The sequence below is a fragment of the Balaenoptera borealis genome, assembly GCF_965194805.1.
Source record: "Balaenoptera borealis genome assembly, contig: HAP1_SCAFFOLD_395, whole genome shotgun sequence".
In the NCBI taxonomy this organism is placed as follows: Eukaryota; Metazoa; Chordata; class Mammalia; order Artiodactyla; family Balaenopteridae; genus Balaenoptera; species Balaenoptera borealis.
In genome coordinates, this window is record NW_028123798.1 from 222,171 (window position 1) to 246,929 (window position 24,759).

Genomic DNA, 24,759 nt, shown 5'->3' on the forward strand with positions numbered 1-24,759 from the left:
CTGAATAGGTAAAAGGTTTAAACACAGGCCATGTGTAGAGTAAGTTCGCCAAAGTTTAATTTTTTCTTCCTCCTCCTTCCCTCCTTCCAGGACTAGGAACCCAACGGTTCTTATTTCACCCTCACCTCGTGTACAACTTCAATGACCTGGATGATTTTTATCTTTTTTGTACTTTAACACTTTGAAAACATTTCATGGCTGTACTAATCAAAATTGAGAAAATTTTACCTTGAGGGGCAGGCATCCTCCTGAGGTGTCTGAGTCAAAACAGGACGATATAAGAACGAAGGATATTGAGGAGGAATTGGCTTGGGCCCCCCGGGCAACAGCAAGTAGGGAAACAGAAACAGAGGGACGAAGTTTCCACCCAGTCCTCACCGTGACACACCTGTCCCTCTTTGTACTGAACTAGCCTGATTTTGATTACCTGGAGGTGGACGTGTCTCCTGGCAGATGGCGTGGCCTTAGGGGACAGCATTAGAGTTCGCTAGACTTTAGTTTGAAGCCCTCTGCCTGACCTAGGACAAGTCTTCAGTGTCTTGGATCCCCTGTTTTTAATCTTAAGGAATGTGATAGCGAGGCTGCGTACATGAGCGTCCAGAGGTGGTGGAGGCCGGTTGCCTGGTGTTGGTCACTGCGGGATGCTGCCGCCCTGTTAGTGCTGCCCCTGGAATCCCAGCCTGGAACACGGCTGCGTGTGTGGAATATCCAGATGGAGCCATGAAGGCACCAGAGAGGCACTGTCAGTCGGTGTCAAGGCAGCATTGAATTACAGAAGACTGGGCTTTCCTCCAGTCACTTCCAGCTGCTCAGGCCCTGTTGCCACTGACCACATACCCTGAGTGAAAACAATCTCCTGGGAAGTCAGATCACAGCCTGGTGGCCTGGCCACCAGATGGGTGAGGGTGTCAGGAGCAGTTTGCCCACAGGAGGCTGGGGTAACAGGGCTCTGACATGGACTGGGGAGTGGAGCTGGCATGGCAAGGCTGCACAGCATGGGGTATTGGGTGCCTGGTCTGGGCTGCCATCATCCAGGTCCGCATCACCGTGAAGTCACCTGCCAGCTTCTGAACTCAGAATCTGAGCAGGGTTGAGCCTGGTTAGTACTTGATGGTGAGACCGACTGGGATACCCGATGCTGTAGGCTTTGCCACTTGTCTCTCCTTTCATCCCTGTCTCCCTTTGCTACTGCTGCCGACCTCCCCTTGCACGGGTGGTCACCTCTTTGGCCACTGGGTGGTGGCACAAACTGTTGGAGTCTTGGAAAGGGTGGGTGGTGTGGAGAGTTCTGAAAAAGGGCAGCACGGCTGGGCTGTTGTCCTCTGTGCTTGCTGGCAGCTCTGGTTTGGTGGGGCAATTTGGGGCCCTGGAACTGTCTGCAGAAAATGGTTATAATAGAAATTTTGGTACTCTATTTTCCACATTAAAAACAATAGTAGCACGTGTGTATGTGTGTGTGTATATTTTTTTCTTTTTGACGCATTGTGCAGCTTGTAGGATTTTAGTTTCCCCACCAGGGATCGAACCCGGGCCCTTGACAGAGAGAGGGTGGTGGAGTCCTAACCATTGGACCACAAGGGAATTCCCTTTGTGTGTATCTTAAGGACTTACAAAGGAAAGTTCTGAGGCCAAAGAGACGAATTAATCGCATAATAAAACATGGATGAGCCTCAAAACCATGACACTGTATAAGAAGCCAGACATAAAGGCCAGAGTTGTACAAATCCATGTACTGGAAATATACAGAAAAAGCTAATCCACAGGAATGAAAAGCACACATTTAGATGCCTACGGCTATGGGGAAGGGGAACAGGAAGTGGCTGGTTAAGGGGCACTAGGTGTCTTTGTAGGGAGATAAAATATTCTGGATCAGATAGTGATGATGGCGGCACAACTCTGTAAATAGACAATAAATCACTAAACTGTAGAGTGTTCAATGAGAATTTTATGATATATGATTTCTATCTCAACTTAAATACCGGTGATTAATAAATAAAAGGTTTTTGAAAAATAATTGGAAACACATATTATCCTCATTGCTTGATTTGGTTCCCACTCTAAGCTCTGTACACATTAACAAATACCCCCCCACCCCCAAAATGAGAACAAGCTCTATTTACTCAGAACTTCTCTATAGAGCACGGGAGTCAGCCACCACCAGTCACATTCGGCTGAGACTCAGGGCAGGCATAGGTGTGGGGAAGCCTTCTGGTGGAAAACAAGGGAGGCTTGTCCTGCTCACAGCTTGTGAAGTGGGGAAGCTGGAGGTGGGCTGACAGGAGGATGGGCATCCCACGTGATTGCTTAGGGGAACATATTGATATTTGTACCACTTTCCCCCATTTCGTTCTTAATGTAAAGGTTGAAAAATGAGGAAGCTGTGAGTCACTGACCAAACACTGACACTTGAGTCCTATTGCTGCCGAGGTTGAGGTCTGGTTTTCCACGTTGGTTGCTGCAAGGTGTGGCGCAGGGCCTTGTGGCTGGAGGGAGAGGTTCCCCAACTTCCAGGAACATTTAGAAAATTCTGCATTCCAAAACCCCTCTTTCATCATCTTCAATCACATACTCTGTGCCTACAGAAATTTGAATCACTATTCTCAAAATTAACTGCAAACAATGGTAATAATTACTGTAATTTTGAGTAACATCGACAATGGTAATTTTCATTACTATAAATCGAAAGATTTCTCATTTCACTAATGCCCACATTATAGTGAATCTAGGCTCTAAAAAAAAAATAAACATTATTATTTTTTTTTTATTCCCAATATCGCCGTCGGGCCATCTGGTCGACCTCTCCTCGGCAGCCACCTGGTGAAGCATCACGGGTGTGAACTTCAACCAGACGAATCCGTGTCGCACACCGACGAAAGCGCTCCGCCGCCACCTTGACACCCAGGCTCGACCCAGTCCACCATCCGTCCCATTTCTCGACCCGGGGCAAATAGAAGAGGGGACGCCGGGCGCTCCCCGCGTAGGTGCAGCCCGACCTGCGGAAAATCTGGTGTGCGGAGCCCCGTGACGTCTTCCCTTGGAACCTGGAGAAATGAAAGTGGCCGCAGGGGAGCATCCCCACCGCCGCCACGGCACTGGTACCGAACCGTGCCCAAAGCGGCGAGGACGCACCTCTGGGCTGCCTCTGGGCCGGGGTTTCGCGGCTCCGTGAAAGGAGGACAGGTACGCCCGGGGTCGCCCTCCCACGACCTCCTTGTTTCAGCCACCCGGGTCAATCCCCTACAGGGAGAAACGTAAACATTTGGGTGTTTGGGTGATCAGGATCCACAGGGGAGGCCGTTGAAAACTGGGCGATGTCTGCGTACATCCGTGTGGTTCCCAACCTCCAGGTGAGTTGGAAAATTTGAGAAAGTACGACCACAGGGACACACGGAGGACGACACCGGGCACGGACACCCTTTCCTGTTCACACACAGCAGCAAGAGCGGTCCCCGCGGCCCAAGGAGCACCATGGCGTGCTGGTCGACATGGCCAGTATACCCAACCACTTCCAGAGCTCAGCGCCAGCCTCAGAAGCTATAGACCTGCTCGGCCAATCTCCGTCGACAACATGAAGCGCCCACGCCTCGGCGTCACCGGGACCGTCGCCGCTAGCGTCGCCGGCTTCTTGGAACTCTACCTCGGACTCGGCGACTGAGTCTCAGTCCTCGCGAAGTTCACTGAAGCTCCGGATGGAAGGGACGGTCTCAAAGCGGCTGCCACTTGGCGCCCGACAAGCAGCGGGAAAGTCCGAGGGACGGATCCCGATTGCCGGCCGGCGAGGGTACAGGGCGGGCCGCCCAAACGCCCGAGCTCGTCCCGGGGCGTCCGCCTCGGAGCTAGCTCCTGGATCGGCACCGCGGGAAGCGGCCCCGGCAACAGAAGAGGGCGGGGGACTGGGACGAGGTCGCCGGGAGGCTGCCGCGGAGAAGCGCTCCCCACGCGATTCGCGGCGGGGCGGGCGCACTAGCGGCCCAGAGCGCTCGCGCGGGTCCCTGCTCCTGGGAGCACTTAGGGATTTTGCGGGGACTTGGGCTGCCTGTACTGTAGAACAGAAACCATGAAAGTACACGTAGAAAACATGTATGAATGATTTTTATTCTGTGGTTTCAAAATGGAGTACTTGAAAAGCATTTTTTAAAAAAGTCCAGAAACCATCAAAGCAATGAATGATAAACTTGACCACAAATTCATCTTCACATATTCCACAAGCAAAGTCCAATGATAAGAAACAGGTGGTGAGGAACATTTGTGCAAATACACGTGTAATAAGATTACTGATATCAGAATTACTTAATATATAAACAGGACATTCAGAAAGCATAGCCGTTAAGAGGGACCAGGTAAGGAAATTGTAGTATGTCTACACAATGCAATATTATCAATTTGTGTTTTAGTTATTGATATTTTTAAATGAGGTAAATCTATAGGTGGAAAGATGTTGACTTGGAAAAATGTTGATGATGGACTGTTCAATGGAAATAGCAAGTTGTAGGACTTCCACTGGTGCTAAAAATAAAAACTAAAACATACACACACAAACACACAGGAGAGACTATAGCATCCATGTGATCTTACGGGAAAATGTGACTCTGGAATCAACCACATAAATGTGTCATTCAGGAGAAAAATCATCTAAATCACCTTATTCAGTCGTTAATCAAATTTTCATTTTTATAACAACTATTTTCTGGGAACCTCCAATATTTCAGAATTTGAACTGTTATGAAGACTGAGAGGTAAATTATACTATGTCCTTACCTTCATAGACTTCTACTTCTTAATAAGTAAATTAAATTACCCTGCAAAATAAAACTTCTGATATTAAAAATTAAATGTAAATAAGGGTTTACACATTGTATAATTCCAAAATTTTGCTACTAGTTTACAAAGAAAAGTTGGCACTTTATAAAATAAAGTTGACATTTCAAACATTGTCAATTCTGGATCCTTGATTAAGCTGTATATTTTTCAGAAAGGCTGGGTTATTAAAAATACTGTCTAAAGTTATGAACTTTTGTAAAGTTGCTCTGCAAGATATAGGAAGAGTAAAGGTAGATTTCTTTTCCTAAGAGCCAGGTTTCCTGTTTACTGTATCATGAAATAAGTATTTTTAAAATTCATTGTTTGCATTCGAAAATAAACTTTGGAGAATCAATAATGGTGTTTATTAGAATAGAAAATCTGCTGCACATGTCCCTGAAAATTCCATTTATCTGCCATTTTATTTGAACATCCATGGGGCACCATTTTCAAGAATACTGTACAAGAGGCTCTCTATTGTAATCATTACTTGGGACTCTTAATTTTCTCTTAACTTAATTTTCCATAATCCAAAACACCCCAAATAACACAATATTGCCATATAGACATTTCCTGAAATGTGCTATAAGCTATATACATTATTGATAAATTTGAAATGAAATGTATTTATAAATACATAAGAAAAAATCAAAATGTATTTTGTTTGTGTTATTATTATGCAAGAATGCACTTTTATGAAAGAAAGGTTATACCAAATGCAAGAATCTCTGGAAGTTGCATGCAAATGCTTTTGTATTTAATAACCGAAAATTATGTAGTTCTAGACGTTGGTTATTTTTGTTAAGTTTTCAGAAGCATATTAAATTATGTATTCATTATTTCATCAATGTGACCATTTTAGAATTTACTTTACTCCCAAGTGTAAATTAGAAGTCATTAACTCCTGATAGCTTTCTATCAATAAATTATTCTTCTTTTTAAAATAAATAAAATAAATAAATTTATTTATTTTAAAAAAATGATCCTATAATGAAAGAAGCTTCTTTTTAAAAAGCAGTGATGCACATGGATAACAGTTCTTGTGCAATGTGCAGATAAAATAAAAATGAAGTTGGTTGCTATCGTCATCCTTAGTGCAATTTCACTACCCTGGTTTTTTTCAGTATACCTGGAAAATTAAATCTGTGATCACTCTTAAAGTCATATCTTTTTTAAAAATACATCTTTATTAGAGTATACTTACTTCACAATAGTGTGTTAGTTTCTGTTGCACAACAAAGCGAATCAGCCATATGCATACACATGTCCTCATATCACCTTCCTCTTAACCCCCCTCCCATCTTCCCTATCCCACCCCTCTAGGTCATCGCAAAGCATCGAGCTGATCTCCCTGTGCTATGCTGCTGCTTCCCACCAGACAACTGTTTTACATTGGGTAGTGTAAATACGTCGTTGCTACGCTCACTTCACCCCAGCTTCATCCTCCCACCCCTTGCCATCAAGTCCATTCTCTATGTCTACCTCTTTATTCCTGCCCTGCAACTAGGTTCATCAGTACCTTTTTTATTTTTTTTAGATTCCATATATATGCGTTAGCATAGTGTATTTTTTTTTCTCTTTCTGACTTACTTCACTCTGTATGACAGACTCTATGTCCATCCACCTCACTACAAATAACTCAATTTCGTTTCTTTTTATGGCTGAGTAATATTCCATTGTATATATGTGTCACATCTTCCTAATCCATTCATCTGTCGATGAACATTTAGGTTCCTTCCACGTCCTGGCTATTGTAAATAGTGCTGCAATGAACATTGTGGTGCATGTCTTTTTTTGAATTATGGTTTTCTCAGAGTATATGTCCAGTAGTGGGATTGCTAGGTCATATGGTAGTTCTCTTTTTATTTTTTTAAGGAACCTCCATACTGTTTTCCATAGTGGTTGTATGAATTTACATTCTCACCAACAGTGTGGGAAGGTTCCCTTTGCACCACACCCTTTCCAGAATTTATTGTTTCTAGTTTTTTGATAATGGCCATTCTGATTGCCGTGAGGTGATACCACTTTGTAGTTTTGATTTGCATATCTCTAATAATTAGTGATGCTGAACATCTTTTCATGTGCCTCTTTGCCATCTGTATGTCTTCTTTGGAGAAATGTCTATTTAGGTGTTCTGCCCATCTTTTCATTAGGTTGTTTATTTGTTTGATATTGAGCCGCATGAACTGTTTATAAATTTTGGAGGCTAATCCCTCGTCAGTTGCATCATTTGAGAATATTTTCTCCCATTCTCTGGGTTGTCTTTTCATTTTGTTTATGGTTTCCTTTGCTGGGCAAAAACTTTTCTGTTTAATTAGTTTCTTTTTGTTTATTTTTGTTTTTACTTCCATTACACTAGGAGATGCATAGTAAAAGATATTGCTTTGATTTATGTCAAAGAGTGTTCTGTCTATATTTTCCTCTAAGAGTTTTATAGTATCCAGTCTTACATTTAGGTCTTTAATCCATTTTTTCTTTATTTTTGTTTATGGTGTAAGAGAAAGTTCTAATTTCATATTTTTTTACATGTAGCTATTCAGTTTTCCCAGCACCGATTTATTGAAGAGACTGTCTTTCCTTCTTCGTATAGTCTTGCCTCCTTTGTCATAGATTCATTGATCATAGGTGGGTGGGTTTATTTCTGGGCTTTCTATCCTGTTCCACTGATCTATATTTCTGTTTTTGTGCCAGTACCATACTATTTTGATGACTGTAGCTTTTTAGCATAGAGTGAAGTCAGGGAGCCTGATTCCTCCAGCTCTGTTTTTCTTTCTCAAGATTGCTTTGGCTATTCAGGGTTTTTTCTATTTCCATACAAATTTTAAGATTTTTTTGTTCTAGTTCTGTGAAAAATGCCACTGATAACTTGATAAGGATTGTACTGAAGCTGTAGGTTGCCTTGGGTAGTATAATCATTTTAACAATGTTGATTCTTCTAATCCAAGAACATGGTATATCTTTCCATCTGTTTGTGTCACCTTCGATTTCTTTCATCAGTGTCTTAGAGTTTTTGGAGTACAGGATTTTTGTCTCCTTAGGTAGGTTTATTCCTAGAAAATCTTAAAGACGCTACAAGAAAACTACTAGAGCTCATCAATGAATTCTGTAAAGTTACAGGATACAAAATTGAAACACGGAAATCTGTTACATTTCTATACACTAACAATGAAAGGTCAGAAAAGGAAATGAAAGAAACAAATCCATTTACCATCACATCAAAATATATATATAATTCTTGACAATCAACTTACGTCATTTTGAGGTTTTTGCCTTTATAAGCCCCCCCAATCTTGAATTGTGTAACTGTTAATCCCATACTGTATGTGACATTTGTTCATCATAGCTTCAGAAGTCAGGCTATCTCTGGTTTATGATTCTCAGGCCAGGTGGTCCCCGGCTCAGGGATCTTTGAACTCATCCTGCCCTAGAGAAACAACCTGAATTTGGAGTGAACGATGACATCTACAACAGCAACTGGTACATTGCTGGTGTTAACAACAGAAGTGTAGTCACCTGACTCTCCTTGATGAGTGTTCAGTTAGCACAGGATTGAGGTCAGAGGTGACAAAGAAAAGGAAGAAAGTTTTGGATAGAGAGATCATCTGTAAACTCAGTGAGGGAGCTCTGTTTTAGGGGGACTTGGATTCACCCTGCAGGACGTGGGAGGACAGCACCTCACTCCTGGTGCCCAGCCCCCATCAGCTCCGGGACAGACCACTGTCCCTGAAGAGGCCACTCTGGGGGAAGGAGGAGCTGCTGGGACAGCGGTCCCTGAACCCCTCTCTCCTCTGGTCCATCTCAGCGTTCCGAGTTCCTGCAGGAGCGGAGGCAGAGGCCCAGGGGGGAGCAAGTGGCCAGCAGGAGGAAGAAGCGCCCAGCCCAGCAGCGGCCCGAGTGCAGGAAGCCGGGGCGGTTCTGGTCCCCTGGGGGACGAGCCTGGGGCCGGAAGGCCTTCTGCAAGGAGCGCGGTGCCGCCCGCCGGCTCCCCACCTCTGCCGCGTTCCCTGTGGGCGGAGGCCTCTGGGCGGCTCTGGACAGGGAGTTGGTCGCCTTTCCCTCCTCTCTTCCAGCTCCCGGCCGGGCCCCTGCAGCGGAGCTCCTTGTAGCTGCAGCGCTTGCCCCGCCCGGAAGTCCGGGGTGCGGAGCAAAGAGGCCATGGCCCGGGGCCCTGAGCTCCGCCCGCACCGAGGGGTTCCTCCCAGACCCGCCGGCCCAGCTGCAGGAAGAGCCGGTGGATCCACAGCCGCCTCCTCACCAGAGAGGAGGTTCTCATCTTGTCGCAGGAAGAATTCAGAGACAACAGGGAGAAGGAGAAGGCACAGCAAGGACTTCTGGGGCACAGAGGGACGAAGGGAGTGAGCAGCGGCGCTGAGCTGCTTGGACAGGCTGCTTACACGGGGCGTGAAAATGAAGGGGCGAATATTCATTGGGGAGAATGGAGGTGGGGTCGCACTTCCTGATTTTCACCCCAGCTCCACCTTTCTGAGCAGAGGGGGAAGTTTCGTCCTTATTTAGCCTTGCTGGGAAGTGTCCCGGCCCTGGTGCATGATGGGAACTTCTCATCTGCAAGGCTAATTTTATTGTAATGAGGGCATAATGAGCAAAAGGTTACATTTAGAGGCCTTAGATTCCCGTTTTCCCACCTTCCTTTGCCTCCAGGACACTTGTCACCCCAAAATGTATGGTTTTCTGTCCCTCCAGAAGTTCCTGCTTTTCTTTGTCTGCCTACAGACCCCCGTTGTTTACAAGGTATATGGTTTCCTGCCATCTGGCCCTACCCCCTTTCTCTGCTCACATCTAGCTGTTTGCCTGCTGGAGCAGCCAGAGGTGTCCCCCTGGGCTCCAGGCCATTTGGGGGCAGGGGTGCTTAGACTTCTCACTCTACTGGCTTCCAGACTGAGACCAAAGAACTGGAGCGGGATGCGCTGGGCCCCTGTGTTGTCTGCCCTGAGCCCAGGGCTGGCACTGGACAACAAGGCAGAGCCAACTACACATGCCCAGGCAGGTCCCTTCTTTAATCCTTCATCTCTGGTGTGAAAGAGCCCAGAGTTCCCATCCTGGGCAAAAATTATTCTTTAAAAATATTTTGCAGAAGGCGTTCTGTTCTCTGCCAAAATAAGATGTCGGTTGAATTATCATCACCAGAATAATCTGTAGGCATTTGCTGTTAGCAGCAAGGGCAGCTCATAGCCCCAAACCCTTTAGACACTGGGAGCAGAACATGACTGTTTGACTCCCCTGGGTCATTAGCTGTCAGAGAAGCTGGAGCCTTACAGGCCATAGCATCCTACAACCCATGGGCCAAATTCTGCCCCCAGCCTGTGCTGTAGGACATGCAAGCTAAAAATGATTTTTGTATTTTTAAATGTTGAAAAAACATTTTAATATTTTGCAACATAGGAGAATTATATGACATTCGCATTTTAGTGTCTCTAAATAATATTTCATTGGAGCACAGCTCCTTTGTTTACCTTTTATCTGTGGCTGCTTTCCTGCTACAATGGCAGAGTTGATGGATAAAGCAGAGGTCATATGGCAAAGTTTAAGATATTCACTCTCTGGCCCTTTAGAAAAGTCTGCCAGCTCCTTCTCTAGAAAAGTAGTATTTTCTTACCACTATATGCTGAGGGTTACACTTAATAAGCAGGTAAACTTTTGGTGAATTTTGCCCCCGGAAATAAACCTTGGGTAGCTGTAAAACTGAATACATTACTCTAAGGAATCGCATAATAAACCTAGACACCAAATGGGCAATTATTACTAGGCTGAGAAAGGAATTCATGTGCTGACTTCATTCATCTAAGAAATCACCACAAATTAGCATAACTGGAATATAGCTCCTATCTGAATTAGCATCAACTACAGAAACTGCCAAGTATTTCCAATCCTACAAATGGGGCAGAGTAAACCATAAAACTAGTTTGACCTTTGCTTTAGAGACATCTCTCTTAACTGTAACAGTGTTTGCCAAAGTTTATTGAACATGAAAATCAAAAAATAATAATAATTTATTGATAGAAAACTATCAGGATTTAATAAGTTCTATTTACACTCAGAGGAAAGAAAGCTATAAAAATGGTCACATTGATGACACAATTACTATATAATTTACATATGCTTATGAAAATTTTATAAAAGCCAAAATAACTAATTAGAATCATACTATTTTTTGGTCATTAAATAAAAAGCATTTTCATGCAACTTCCTGGTATACTCTTGCATCTGGTGCACCGTTTCGTTCTTAAAATGCATTCCTGCATAATGAGAACACATAGATAAAGACAGTTTGTATTTTTCTTTTGTATTTATAAGTATATTTTAGTTGAAATTTATCAATAGTGTATATAGGGCTTCCCTGGTGGCGCAGTGGTTGAGAATCTGCCTGCCAGTGCAGGCAAAACGGGTTCAAGCCCTCGTCTGGGAAGATCCCACATGCCGCGGAGCAACTAGGCCCGTGAGTCACAATTACTGAGCCTGCGCGTCTGGTGCCTGTGCTCTGCAACAAGAGAGGCCGGGATAGTGAGAGGCCGGCGCACCGCGATGAAGAGTGGCCCCCGCTTGCCGCAACTAGAGAAAAGCCCTCGTACAGAAACGAAGACCTAACACAGCCATAAATAAATAAATAATTAATTTAAAAAAAAATAGTGTGTATAGCCTATAATACATTCTGGGAAATGCTGATTTATCTGGTAATAACGTGTTATTTTGGATTGTTATGAATTATCTAAAATTAAATTAGAATAAAATTAGGACCCCAATAAAATACTCAAAATAGATATCATTTCGTCTAATATCATTTAAAATGGAAACTCATTAAATCTCAAATAAAATAGTTGGTAAATGGAATTTTAAGAGGCTTGTAGAGAAAATTTTCTATGCTTATAAAGCATACTGATTTTCAAAAACATAATTTAGAATTCAAACAATTAAATTTAAAAGTACTTATTTTATAATGTAGTGAACAGCAAACCTTACTCTTAGGAAAGGAAATCTAGCTTTCCTCTCCTTGCATCTTGCAGAATAGCTTTCCAAGGGTTCAGAATTCTGTAAAATATTTGTACTAACCCAATCATTCTGAAAATATATAATCTTTCAGAGTCTTATAATTGACAATGTTTTAAACATGGATTTTATTTTATCAAGTGCCAACTTATCATTGTAGACTAGTTGCAAACATCTTATAATTGTACAATATATGAACACTTGTCAGAAACCTCTGGAGGGTAGACATAAACATGGATCTCTGGGGGGCTGGGCGTTGTGTCTCTGTGAATGAGTGTATGCGCCCCTGGTGTTTGAACACATTCTGAAAATGGGACACTTACCATGTCTGCAATCATCTTCCACCTTTGTAGTCATGCAGATATCGACCTGTTTTTGGTGGGAAAACAAAACAAAACAAAACAAACCCTTGGCTACAAAGTCTAAGGTAAGTGATGAACCTATGCCTGACTCTGAATTCTTGGAATGTTCCTGTCCAGGTGCACACAGTTCTTCAGGACTAGCACTCTTGTTAAGATTAAATTAATTCTCTTTTCAGTTATGAGGAAAATATTAAATAAAATTTAAAAGCAATAGAATTAATCGAAGCACCAGAGTTTAAGCACAAATCATGTGTTTATTCTTGTGGCCATCCATCCTTGACATGTGCATACATATTTGAACACTAATATAACAGTTAACATCATTTGTGTTCTACTTTTTAGTTATCATTAAAAGTTAGTTCCTGATTAAACCTAGTGTTTCTAAGTATATTCACAACTTCATAAAAATAGAAAGTCACTAACTGATCAATAATGACTGCATTGAAGGAAAACAGGCCCATTCTTACTGAGCACAAGGTTTCATTGTTTTGAGAGACACACGCTCGCTCAGTAGTGCTTACATATGTCCAAGCGCTGATCCACTGAACTGGGGATGCTTTATTTCTTGTTACTTGTTACCAAATTTTGCATTCAACATTTACCAAGATACTTCCCGTCTACACATTTCTGCTGTCCATTTGTAATACACTTTCCCACAGTTGATATTGTAGAGCATATTTTTTCCTGGATCTCAGCACTCATGTTTTTGTGTAGTCATTAGCAGTTGTTTCTGTTCTGAAGTGTGCAGTGAGCATCTCTGGATTGGCCTGAGGTGACCAGCTGAGTGACTATAGCAGCTCACTTAACTCCTCCGTCACTGAGGGACCTGGACGAATGGGACCTGAAGGTCCCTTGTGTTCATTCTTCAGCACATTTCCTGAGGATTGTACACACTGGGGACACATTATGAACGAGACACAAGGGACCCTGCTCTCACGTTGCTGGGGGGAGTACACAGACTCCTGTAAAAGAATGTCTAAGAAAAATAAGTTTGAAGAGCGCTACCAAGACAACAAAGCTGGCGATGACTGAAGCCCAGAGCGCCGGGGCGGCTGCTGCCGGGACAGCCGGCCAGTCTCACCACAGTGGGGCGTTCTCTGCTGCTGACTCAGACTCCTTCATTAAAGATGGCATTTGAGATGTGACGGGAAAAGAGAAAGCTCTAATGTGCAATGGGCTGGGGAGGGGCCAGCGTCAGACGAGGGGGTTCCTGAGGCTTTTCTGAGGAACTAACATCTGAGCCGGCATCCAGGTGAGCAGAAGCCACCAGCCCTTTGAAGGTCTAGGGCAAGGGCATCCTAAGCAGAGGGAAGAGCAAGGTCGGAAAGTTGGAGATGGGTCCAAAGCCGGATGGTGAGAAAACACTGCGACTCCATTGTCCTGAGTGAGGGGCCTAAATGATGGGGTGGAGGGGTAAGGGGAGGGATGGGCGAGTCAGGGCCTGGCTCAGGCTGGGAGTTTGTGGTCTCAGATTTGTTCCTGCTGTGAACGCTGCTCTATGTTCCTAGTGCACATTAGATGTCCTGTGCCCACACAGGGGGAAGACAGAGGGTCTAGCAGTCGTATTGGGCTGGATGCAGTAGGCGAGGCACCAGCAAGATCACAGGGTCTGAAATCAGCAGGGACTTTCGTGACATCAGTGAGCCAATTTCTAACACAGGAGGCTGAAGGCCAAGTTGAGCAGTCTTGCTCAGCATGAGCCTAAATGAATTCATTTATAAATTTGCAGAACTATTATCTCAAAGAAAAAGTTCATCTTTCTGAAGGTCACATAGAAAGACTACAAGGGAACCAGACCTTAGAAATCCTACTTCTGTGGAAGAAAGTCACCAGGAAATTGCTTGGAGAGTTTAAGGAACGTGTATCTTTAAAATAAAGAAAGAAAAGATGGAAAAATAAGAGGAGTTCAGGGGTGAAGGGGCTCATTCTAAGCCAGCAGGCTGTGTCTGGTGGTAGGCAGCCGCTCAGTGCTGCACACTCCTTCCCCTGTTGCCAGGATCATTCGTATTGTGCTTTATCTGCACCACTTACAAACGCAATTCAGCTGAAATAACTCTTACTGACTCAGCTAGCTCCCACTTGACGTTCTCAGCTCACGGGCATGTGGAGTCTGCAGGAACCCCTTCCTCCAGAGAAGGCGCAGGGTCTCCACCTGACACATGTGTCCCCTGTCCCATCATTTCACCAATGTCACGTGGCCTCCCTGCTTGCCTCTGCACAGCATTGTTCCTGACGGGAACTCTTTTTTGGAGGGGGAATCATTCTTGTCAGCCATCACCTCAGCATCAATGTCCTCTTACCTGCAATTTTACTTCTATATTCTTTGAAAGACCATTTCAACAAATTCTAGATTTGAACATGTATGTTTTGTATTTATTGATTTTTATGCATCCTTCAGTGTATGCTATGCTGTGGCTTCTGCCCTTAGCTTGTCGCGAAACCCCTGTGTGAGTTTATCAATGACATCGAATCTCCCTTCCTGTTACCTCTTTTCCATTCTTCTCCACCCTTCTGTGACACATGTCACTACAGACACATCCTCATTGCCATGACATTCCGTCCTTCCTTTGGGATGCTTATTATGCCTTCCTGCTTCTCTGCTGCGTCGTGGACCCGTGTGTGCTCTGCCCGCCACTCCCAGCAGCCTCCCCCCTCGCTCTTCCCTTTGGAGCCCCTGCCTCCCAGCTCAGCCGTCATTACTGGGCACCGGCTCCCAAGGATTTATCTCCAACCTGACTTCCCCGTGCCCGCCTCTGGGCTCTGTAACATGTTCCCCTAAATAATTACCATGCATGAAACCTCATTCCTCTCCCTCTTCCTCTCCTCAGCTACATCCCCTGTGGATGCCCCTCTCTCCTGGGCACCCAGGCTCCATGGTTCAGAATCATCCATGATCCATTTCTCTATACACGGGAGGTTATCTGGCCATGTTGGGTCCAGCTCTAATGGAGTGAGATGAGCAATGATGGGCAGAGGGCAAGGTAGAGACAGCAGGTATGTACCAGAGCAGGCTGCGATTGGGTGAGAATACAGGTCAGTGCTCAGAAGAAGAGCGGATTATGGACGGTTTCTGAAGGTAGAACAGATTGGGGAATATTTTTAAACACAGGTGGAGAAGAGGTCTGATAGAGAGGTTACAGTTTAAAGAAAGCAGAAGTCTCATTGCTAGTTTCCTCAGAAGGATTCAGCAACTCACTATCTTTACATAGTAACATCTTATCAAGTGTTCTTTCAGTTAGAGAAACTCCAGGTTACACATCCCTTCAAAACTTATCCTATAAATTTTCTAGCAGTGGAAAACCATAGGCCAAGTTTATGCATGGCAGCGTTGTTTGGAATACCAAAAGATCAGTAAATATTGGTGTTTATTCCCATGTGGATTGGTGAAGTGAGCTGGTGCTCTTCTTTGTGTTTTGTCTAAGTCTCCTTCTGGGCCATCGCACAAAGCCCAGCAGAATGTATGAAGCAGAGGTGCAGTGTGGCAAGTGTGCTCCTGTTACTGAACACAAGTTCCTGTGCTCGATGGCCAGTGAGGCCAAGCAAAGTGGAATGTCTGAGTTTGGAGCAGAGAAAGGTGTATTGCAGGGCCACGCAAGGAGATGGGTGGCTTGTGCCCAACAAAAGCACAAACTCCCCAAAGGTTTTCAGCAAAGCGTTTTGAAAGGCCAGGTGAGGGTGTCGACGTTGGTTGCTGCAAACTTCTTGGCGCAGGAAAATCCTTTGTCCACTAAGGTCAGGTCGCGGTGTTCCTGTAACCTCCAACAAAAAAAATGTTGTTCTCTGTTCCACAACTTTTATCTCTATATGGATGAAAAGTGTTATCCCCTTAAAGGTCAAAGCGTTGAGAATGGGCTATCTTGCCTATTTCAGGCTAGAGGCAACATTCTTAACTCAAAGGGAAGGCAATAGAACACAGAGGTTAAAGTAAAGAAACATCCACTGTGGAGTGAAATTCGTTCTTCCCTATGATGACACTCCTTACAACGTGTCTGATCGCCGTGCAGCTGGGACACTGTGTGCCCGAGCGTCCACTTTCCTTCCCACGAGTGTGGCTGTGATGGGACCAGAGGTCTGAATGGGGAGGTAAGTAGGGGTGCTTTAGTCCTCTTTTAACTCCCAGCCAACTAGCTCTTAATCTGAGGGGATTAGGGAGCCCAGGGAGCCTGGGGCCTCCCTGAAATCACGTATAAAATGTGTTTGTGCACAGGCTTTTGTTCATATAAGATTAAATGCTCTGGGTCCAGCCTCTCCAGAATATTTTATCAACATTTCTAGTCTTTAGTTCTTCCTGTGAATTGTACCAGAACACACAGCTACAGTAATTTCAGCACATATTAATTGTTAACTGTACTGAGTAAAAGTAAGCTTTCGAGGATTGGGGGAGACTGGTCGTTGAAAAGGTGGAAAAACATTTTGTGGAATACATCGAATTGAGAGCATTCGAGCCTGCACTATGAGTGTTACCAAATATTTTAATCAAGAGTAGTTTGTTTCCCACTTGTGAGGTGCTAGGTTAAGTCTTTTGTTTGTTTCTCTGTTAATTTGTTTTTCTACCTAAGAAAACCTAACTTATCAAGTCTGTCTGTCTGAACAGGATCACAGGACAAAAAGTTCAGGGCTGGTCCCAAGTACATTTTTAGATGGCAGAGCCTGTTTCTGTGGTTAATTGCGAAAGTTTCATAGACATCATTTCAGATGGCTTTGTGCTCTTCTACAACTACCCTTCCAGGCTAATGTGGTTTTACTTAGTGCACCAGTACATATAAATATTTATGCTTCCATTGAAAGTGTGGCAAGCTGCTTAAAAACCAAACAAACAAAACACCAGGGAACTGAAGGTTATTTTTTGTTTGTTTTATTGGTTGTCTGGTTTTTTGTTTTTTGTTTTTTGTTTTTTTATAATGGACTAAAATTGCCCCTTGCTGTCCAATCTGTAGAAATGCCCAGTGTATATAATCTGAGCCTTCTCTACTAAGAGCCACGGTAACTAAGATATCAAGGTAAGTTAGACCCACATGTCTTTCTAAGTATACTCTATTTACAATGAGTTATGTAGTTATATTTATACTCTGTCTCCAGAATTCCCAACCTCTGGTTGCAGAAAATAAGAAATTTGCATATTATTTTAAATTGTGGGAGATGTAGAAAACAGTATCAGGCCATCCCATGCTTCTGTAGATCCAGATTATCCAGGAATAAAATGCCTTTAGGGACCCGGAGCGGAAATGCTCCTTGGTTCTCTCACGCTTGGTCAGGACCGAAGCCCAGGGCACCCTGAGCTGCTGCTGCCAGCACGGATGCCCGGCTGCTCAGCACCGTGGGGGCGTTGCCTGCTGCCCACTCGACCTCCTTTATTTTATATGGCATTGGACACATGGCAGAAAAAGAGAAATCTCTAAATTGGCAGAAGCCACCAGGTATGCAAAAACGGTGTTTTTTAATGTTGGTTTGGGTTGTTTGTTTTTCATGTAGCAATCCCTAACAGAACAGGCCCAAACAAGTTTTGAGACTAAAATGTACCTTTTCTTCCACTGAGAGACCCCAGTAGCCAAACTAATAAACTCGTCCGTCTTTTCTATGAGCCTACAAAAATTCTGACTTGCCTTGGGCACATAACTGAGTTCCAGGCTGTCTTAAGCCTAGCGAGTGCTCAAGAAATGTTCTAGTGACTAGAGTAGAAAGCAGTGTGCAGCCAGGGTTTCATTAATTGTGCTTCGTGTGTGTTCTGTTTTTAATCCTTTCATAAAGATCCATTCTCTCCCACAGAATAAACCTACCTGTTGCTTGACTCCGAAATGCATTGGCGAGGCTTTCCGACAAGCTAGTTTTATAACACCACATGCACAGTTACTGTTATTGTTGTTTTTTAATACAAGCAGTGCACATTTTATTTCAAATTTACGTTACTTCAGGGAAGTAATTCCCTTGAGGTCCCGTGGTTAGGACTCGTGCTTTCACTGCCAAGGGCGTTGGGGGAGTAAGACCTCAGCGTTTAGCCATGTTGCAGGGCCCAGAAAACCCCAAACCAAAAACCAAACAAATTTCCCTTTCATCCCTGTCAAGGTGTGTGATGTTTATTTATATAATTTCCCCAATCTTTAAAAAATTTTTTTCAAATCTACATTTACACACAAATAGTGTAGATTCATTTTCAGTTCTGTTAAATAAATAATTCGTGTTGCTTTGCAACTTGCTTTTCTCGTGTAACAGTAAGATTTTGAATTACCACCATTTCCTTTTTTTTTTCTTTTGGTTTTTCCATTGCTGTATAATAACAGTGCAAAAAGCTTTCCAGAACCACGTAACTCTGTTGTAAGCATATCCAGGTTCATATTTTATTTCTATCCCTCACTTATTATGCTGATCACTAGGTAAATAATTGTGTCTAATTTTTCGTGTATAAGTTTTATTTAAAGTGAATAAAGCCCAGTCACCAAGCATTTTTTGTGGTGCCTTTACACAGTCTAGTCTTGTTTCAAATTCCTTACAACTTTCAGGCAAAAATTAGGTTAAACTTTAGGCTGTATCTAGTGCACCTAATTCTGTTATTAAAATTGGTGTTGATGGGAGTTCCCTGGTGCCCTAGGGGTTAGGGTTCCGGGCTTTCACTGTGGTGACTGAGTTCAACCCCTGGTTGGGATCCCACAAGCCATGCAGCGTTGCCAAAATTAAAATTTTGGTGGTGATAACCAGTTTTCAGATGAAATATCCAGGACATTAATGATAAGACACAGTATTACAAATGAGTTCATAACATGGGGCTTTTGAAGACGTAGGACCAGTGGCTGCTGCTCTGTGTCTGACAACAAGGAGACTCCCCTCCCCCCAGAAGGAGGCATCTTCAAACTGACACCATGTAGGGGTGACAGGGGCTGTGGCTCAGCAGGGATGAGGGGAGAGAACCAAGTCAGCCAGTAAACGTGCCCCTGAAACTGACCCCTTCCCGACTCAGTCCTGTTCCAGACGCTCACACGCAGGGCGACCTCAGCTCAGATGGGCCCTGAACTGGCTCTTAAAGCTTCAGAGCCTTGTTGCTTCATCTTCCCAAACAATCCCCAAACCGTAAGGGATTTGCTAACTTTAGGGCAATGCCTGTAAATTAGTAAATGTTTTCCCAAAGATTGGAGAGATTTTTTATTTAGTTTGATTACAAGTCTTTTAGAACGAATTTTATGGCCAACATCCTCTCTTTCCTTTGCTGCCATCCCCAACACATCTTTTAACTCAGTTCACAAATAATTCACAGGAAATTTAAGTTGACATTGAAAAAGTTACGTTGTGCACATTTGCGGGTTTGTGCGTTTTCATTGTACGTTTTAAAATACATTGGTTTGGTCACTGGGTTCCTTAGAGGTTGGGCCCAGGCCTGAAGGCAGGTCCGAGTCCCCATCCCTGGATGCATCATTCCTTGAGCTGCGGCCCATGTGGCTCAGCCTCTGTGGCCTGGGGAAAATTCTACTACACAGAACAGTATTTCTAGGAAGGCTTGTTGTTGCTGTTATTTTAAACAAAATGTTTCTCTGAGGCCTTGTTTTGGCCCCTCTGGGTTCACACATCACAATGGCCAGTTTAAGTCTTCTGAGAGGGAAGAGGATCCTCACTCGAGAACGAGCTGGTTAATTCATACCTTCCCAGAAATAGCCACTGGTGAAGTTGTTCCAGGCAAAAATGAAAGCAAAATAATTTTTTAGAAAACAAAATCCGGTTCCAAAAATTTCTTTCAGCCTGGTAAAATCCAAGTTTGATTTTCAATATTTATTCTAGAAGCAGATTTTTTTTTTTTTTGAATACAAACATATAAGCTGAGAGGGTGGAACACTGCTACATGGAGTTGCTTTCTTTTACTGTTACTCTCTAGAACTGTTTTATTATGTCACTGATTTTGGCCACTCCCCCTGCTCTCCAGACTTTGTGGGCACGGGAACAATCTCTGCTTTGCACCTGTTCACATGAAGCCCTTATCTGAGGAGACACTTTTTTTTTTTTTTAATACAGCAGGTTCTTCTTAGTTATCTATTTTATACATATTAGTGTATATATCTGTCAATCCCAATCTCCCAGTTCATTCCACCATCATCCCCCCCATCCCGCTTTCCCCCGCTTGGTGTCCATACATTTGTTCTTACATCTGTGTCTCTATTTCTGCCTTGCAAACTGGTTCATCTGTACGATTTTTCTAGATTCCACATATATGCCTTAATATATGATTTTTTTCCTCTTTCTGACTTACTTGACTCTGTATGACTTTTGCTAGATCCATTCACATCTCTACAAATGACCCAATTTCATTCCTTTTTATGACTGAGTAATATTCCATTGTATATATGTACCACACCTTCTTTATCCATTCATCTGTTGATGGGCATTTAGGTTGCTTCCATGACCTGGCTATTGTCAATTGTGCTGCAATGAACATTGGGGGGCATGCTGAGGAGACATCTTTTGAAAACACCTCCTCTATAGCATGGAGAAAATTCAGAAGTTATATTTTCAAGAGTTCAGTAACTGAGCATAAAAATTATATTTTCATCATATGTTACTGACCCCTGATCCTTGAAATGTGGCAGAACTGAGTAGCTCCATGGAGGTCATCTCCTCTTATTTCAAGAGCCTGTTTAAAAGGTGTTTGACTCTGTGTCATTAAACCCCAGTGTGGTCTTTCTAAGAATCCTCCGGCTCCCTCACTGAGAAAGTCTTAGTGCAACTCACTCATATAAATGTGTTAATCTTCATCGTGAAAACCTTGATCCTTGCAGGGTCCCTGTGCTGGGGGCGTCATTGAGAACAGTAGCTGGAGCTGTCCCATCACTGTGAGCTACCAGCACCTGGACGGCCACCCAGGCTGGGCACTATGGGGGCTCCTCCTGGCCCACGAGGGCGTCCTTGCTGGCTCCCAAGTCCCTCTCACCATTGTCTCTCCCACTCCCCCATCACAAGTTAGTTTCTCTGAAGGCAGATGTTGGGATGGATCTGGACAAGCAGGACTGTGTATTCAGTGTCAGCCTTTGTGGCAGGACAGGGCGGAAGCAGGATCAGGCAGATGGCAAAGTTGAGCTGTGATGCAGCCGTGGCGAAGCCTTGCCCAGATCCCGGGCGGGGTGGGCTCTGAAGCATGTGTGACCCTCACAGTTGTTCCAGGACCGGCACTGCAGTTGGCCAGCCTGAGTGCAGTGGAGAACCAGCAGGTGAGAACCCACATATGGCAGGTGCTGGGGCTCCTCCAGCCACCACGATCCACCCGAACCTCCAGTCTGAGTGACACAGGCTCTAATTTGTACACCTCCCAACTCTCAGGGTTCTGCTCATGTGTGATGAAAAAGAAGTGGCCAGTGAACAGCTGATCACCCTACCCTGAGTTTACCGACACCAACTGCCCGTCTGGGGGGCTGAGAGACCAGCCCGGGGAGGACGTGGCAGAACTGCCGCCACAGCCACCTCCATAACATCTGAACTGCCGGGTCCCACCCCTCATGCTGGACCGGCTTCCTCACCTCACCTCTTACTCTCACCTTTTCACTTAACAAAATGAGCTCTCTATTTGAATTTCTTCTGACATTTCTCATTGGTCTGGAAGGTTATACAGTAACATTTCTAAAGCACTTGGACAGCTTTGACCAAATTATAGTACTTTGCATGTTGGTCTACATTTAGTCCTTGTTCAGTCTGCCATCTTGAAACCAAATGGCAACTACTAAATTTCCCAGTGACCAATGTTTGAAAATCTGAGTGAAAATTAGTAACTTCTCATTGTAAAAATATAGAAGATTGAGTGTATGGGAATATGCGCACTCAAATTATGTACATATTTAGTCCTGCTAATTGATTGTTTTGTGGGCTATGACTTAATCCAACTCACTGCCTGTGCTTAAGTGACAAACGATTAACAACCTGCAGTCAGTGCCAGCACCCACACTCGGGGAAAGTCAGAAGTGCTTTTTGCTGTCCTGCGCATCCGACCATCTGGAGGGGAGGAAACTGAGAGCAGGGAAAGAGAAGAAATACCGGGAGGACGCTTCCTCACCCCCCACTCCAGACGGGGTGCATGGGGTGGGAGAGCAGGTTGGCGTGCACTCCCCTCACTAAGACTGTGCGGCTCATGCTGGTCTTGAGAACACACTTCACGCTTCACTTGAGGGATTCGGTTGTGGTGCCTTCACTGTGATTGTAGGTTGGGTGTTCTCTGCCCGCCTCCCCCTCACATTTCACTTTGCCCTCAGGTCTTCATTTTTTCAGGCAAACAATGTGGCTCAGTGGGCAGAGCTAAGCACACAGTAGGCAAAGGCTTGACTCCCAGGTGTAACATATATTCATATTATTATATTACTCATTTATATTTATTAATTTACTTTATTAGAACTATATTAACATAACATATACATAATATATAATATTGCAATATTAATATAATAATATTTATATTCCTATAATGTATGTTAATATTGATAATGTATAGGCTAATTTAGTTAGTGACATCACTGGCAAGAAGACTAATGAAGACTAAAGAAATCAGAAGAGCCCAGAACTATGAAGATCTTTGAGGGAACTCCATGCCCATGATGTAAATGGAGAAAAGTATTTGGAAGGTGTTTGCTGGGGCTGCCTGCACTGCTCCTTTTGACCTCTGTTACTGGGTCAAGAGTGAATCAGGGCACCCCAAGTGTGTGGGCAAAGCAGGAGCCCAGAGGCCAGGGCCCAGCCACCCTGGCCAAGTCCCTTCGTTCTTTCACCACATCGCAGTGCCCCAGTCCGACCGCGCCTCACCTTCTCATTTACACTCCTGTCATCAAATGTTAACACTTCTCCTACAGAACGAAGTGTACATGGTGCAGGAGAAATGGCACCTACCAAATGGTGACACACATCTTAAAGCTGGAGAGAGGGAGATGGAGAAAGAGAGAAAGAGAGAGAGAGAGAGAGAGAGAAACACCAGTTTTATACTATAATATAAAATATAGGAAAATACAAATTGATGTTAAAACTGTTTATAACAACTTAGCTTTTTTTTTTAATAAATTTATTTACTTATTTATTATTTATTGTGTCTTTGTTGCGGCATGCGGGCTTTCTCTAGTTGTGGTAAGCGGGGGCTACTGTTCGTTGCGGTGCGCGGGCTTCTCATTGCGGTGTCTTCTCTTGTTGTGGAGCGTGGGCTTATTGCGGTGGCTTCTCTTGTTGCGGAGCTCGGGCTCTAGGCACGCGAGCTTCAGTAGTTGCAGCACGTGGGCTCAGTAGTTGTGGTGCACGGGTTTAGTTGCTCAGTGGCATGTGGGATCTTCCTGGACCAGGGATCAAACCCGTGTCCCCTGCACTGGCAGGCAGATTCTAAATCACTGTGCCAGCAGGGAAGTCCCAACAACTTAGCTTTTATTTTCACCAATGCCTGCACTATACAATTTAGTAGTCATCTAAGTAATCTGGTTCTAAAATCATAACGTAGGCTTTTAATTTTGAAATAATACAGTTTTCTACATTACCAAAAATGTACCTTTGAAGACAATGTTCAAATCCTCCAGTGTCTTCTTAGCCAAAGCAGACCTTTTTAGCATCTTCAGAGACCCTGTCAGAATGTGCCCCGGAGGGTAGGGGGAGTTTCCTGGATCACAGTCAGCCCTTCCCCTGTTGCCAATCAGCGCGGGTGTTTATTGTAACTGTTGTTTCTGAGAGAGCTCTGTGAGTGGCTCTGGCACCTACAGACGCAGGAGCACTTTGTCACCATCAACATCTTTGGCAGGTGCAGCCACAGCTTGTAAGAAGCCTTACTTCCCGGCCAGAAAGCAGGCCAAGCCGCCCCGCTGTCCCTCTTCCCCCGCTGATTCCCCTCACCGGGATCAGAGTGAACTGGAGTCTCTTCTCCCCTCCTACCCTTCCCCACTCACAGGCACGGCCAGTCTCCTGGTTCTGGTTCTGGTTTGGGGAGGAAGGAGGTCCAGGCCCAGCCTGGGGGAGGCCCGCAGGGGGGACCCCACCTCCTCACACAGCCTGTAGACACGCCATGGAGGTTCAGGTGCATTGTGGTGGCTGGAGGAGCCTCAGCGCCTGCCATGTGCAGGTTCTCACGTGCTGAACAAAGACTCAGAATCCCTCCGGGCGCGGGGGTGGCCGAGGGGAAGGTGAGACTCGGATGGGCCAAGAGTGGAGGAGAGAGATTTCTAAGGTTCACAGCACAGACTAAACCCTTTCTGAGCTGGAAACATTGATGGCTCAGCACCGGCCCCACCAAGTGGAGGGATTGGTGGATATCCTGAGCCGGGGTTTCTCAGGGAAATGCGAGGAGATGGTGGGAGGAGGGGAGATGCCGGTGAGAGCCTGGGACCTGAAGTCCAACCATCTGACCTCAGCGTGGGAGGTGCGGGTTATAATTGATTTTCCCCAAGTCAGAGCAGCTGCTTTCCCTGGGCCTGATGTTGACTCTTTATTATAATAGTGAGATACACGCAGAACAAGAGACCAAGACCTGCAGCAGAGTGTCCTCGAGCCCCTTCATTCTCGATCTGGCATAGTGCTCGCTTATACCCAGCTGTCTATCCCCACTACATACTCACTCCTCTCTCACCCAGAGCACATTCGTGGAGGCCCCACTGAGTTCCAGGCCTGT

At 44.5% G+C, this 24,759-nt stretch overlaps 1 long non-coding RNA gene across 1 annotated transcript in view; it reads left to right on the forward strand.

The window, feature by feature from the left end:
* Positions 1-23,170, forward strand: part of LOC309621397 — a 46,059-nt gene extending 22,889 nt beyond the window's left edge. Inside the window, exon 2 of the long non-coding RNA XR_014239986.1 lies at positions 91-23,170. This is a non-coding gene — a long non-coding RNA (uncharacterized lncRNA). The remainder of the gene's footprint in view (positions 1-90) is intronic.
* The last annotated feature ends 1,589 nt before the right edge of the window (positions 23,171-24,759 follow it).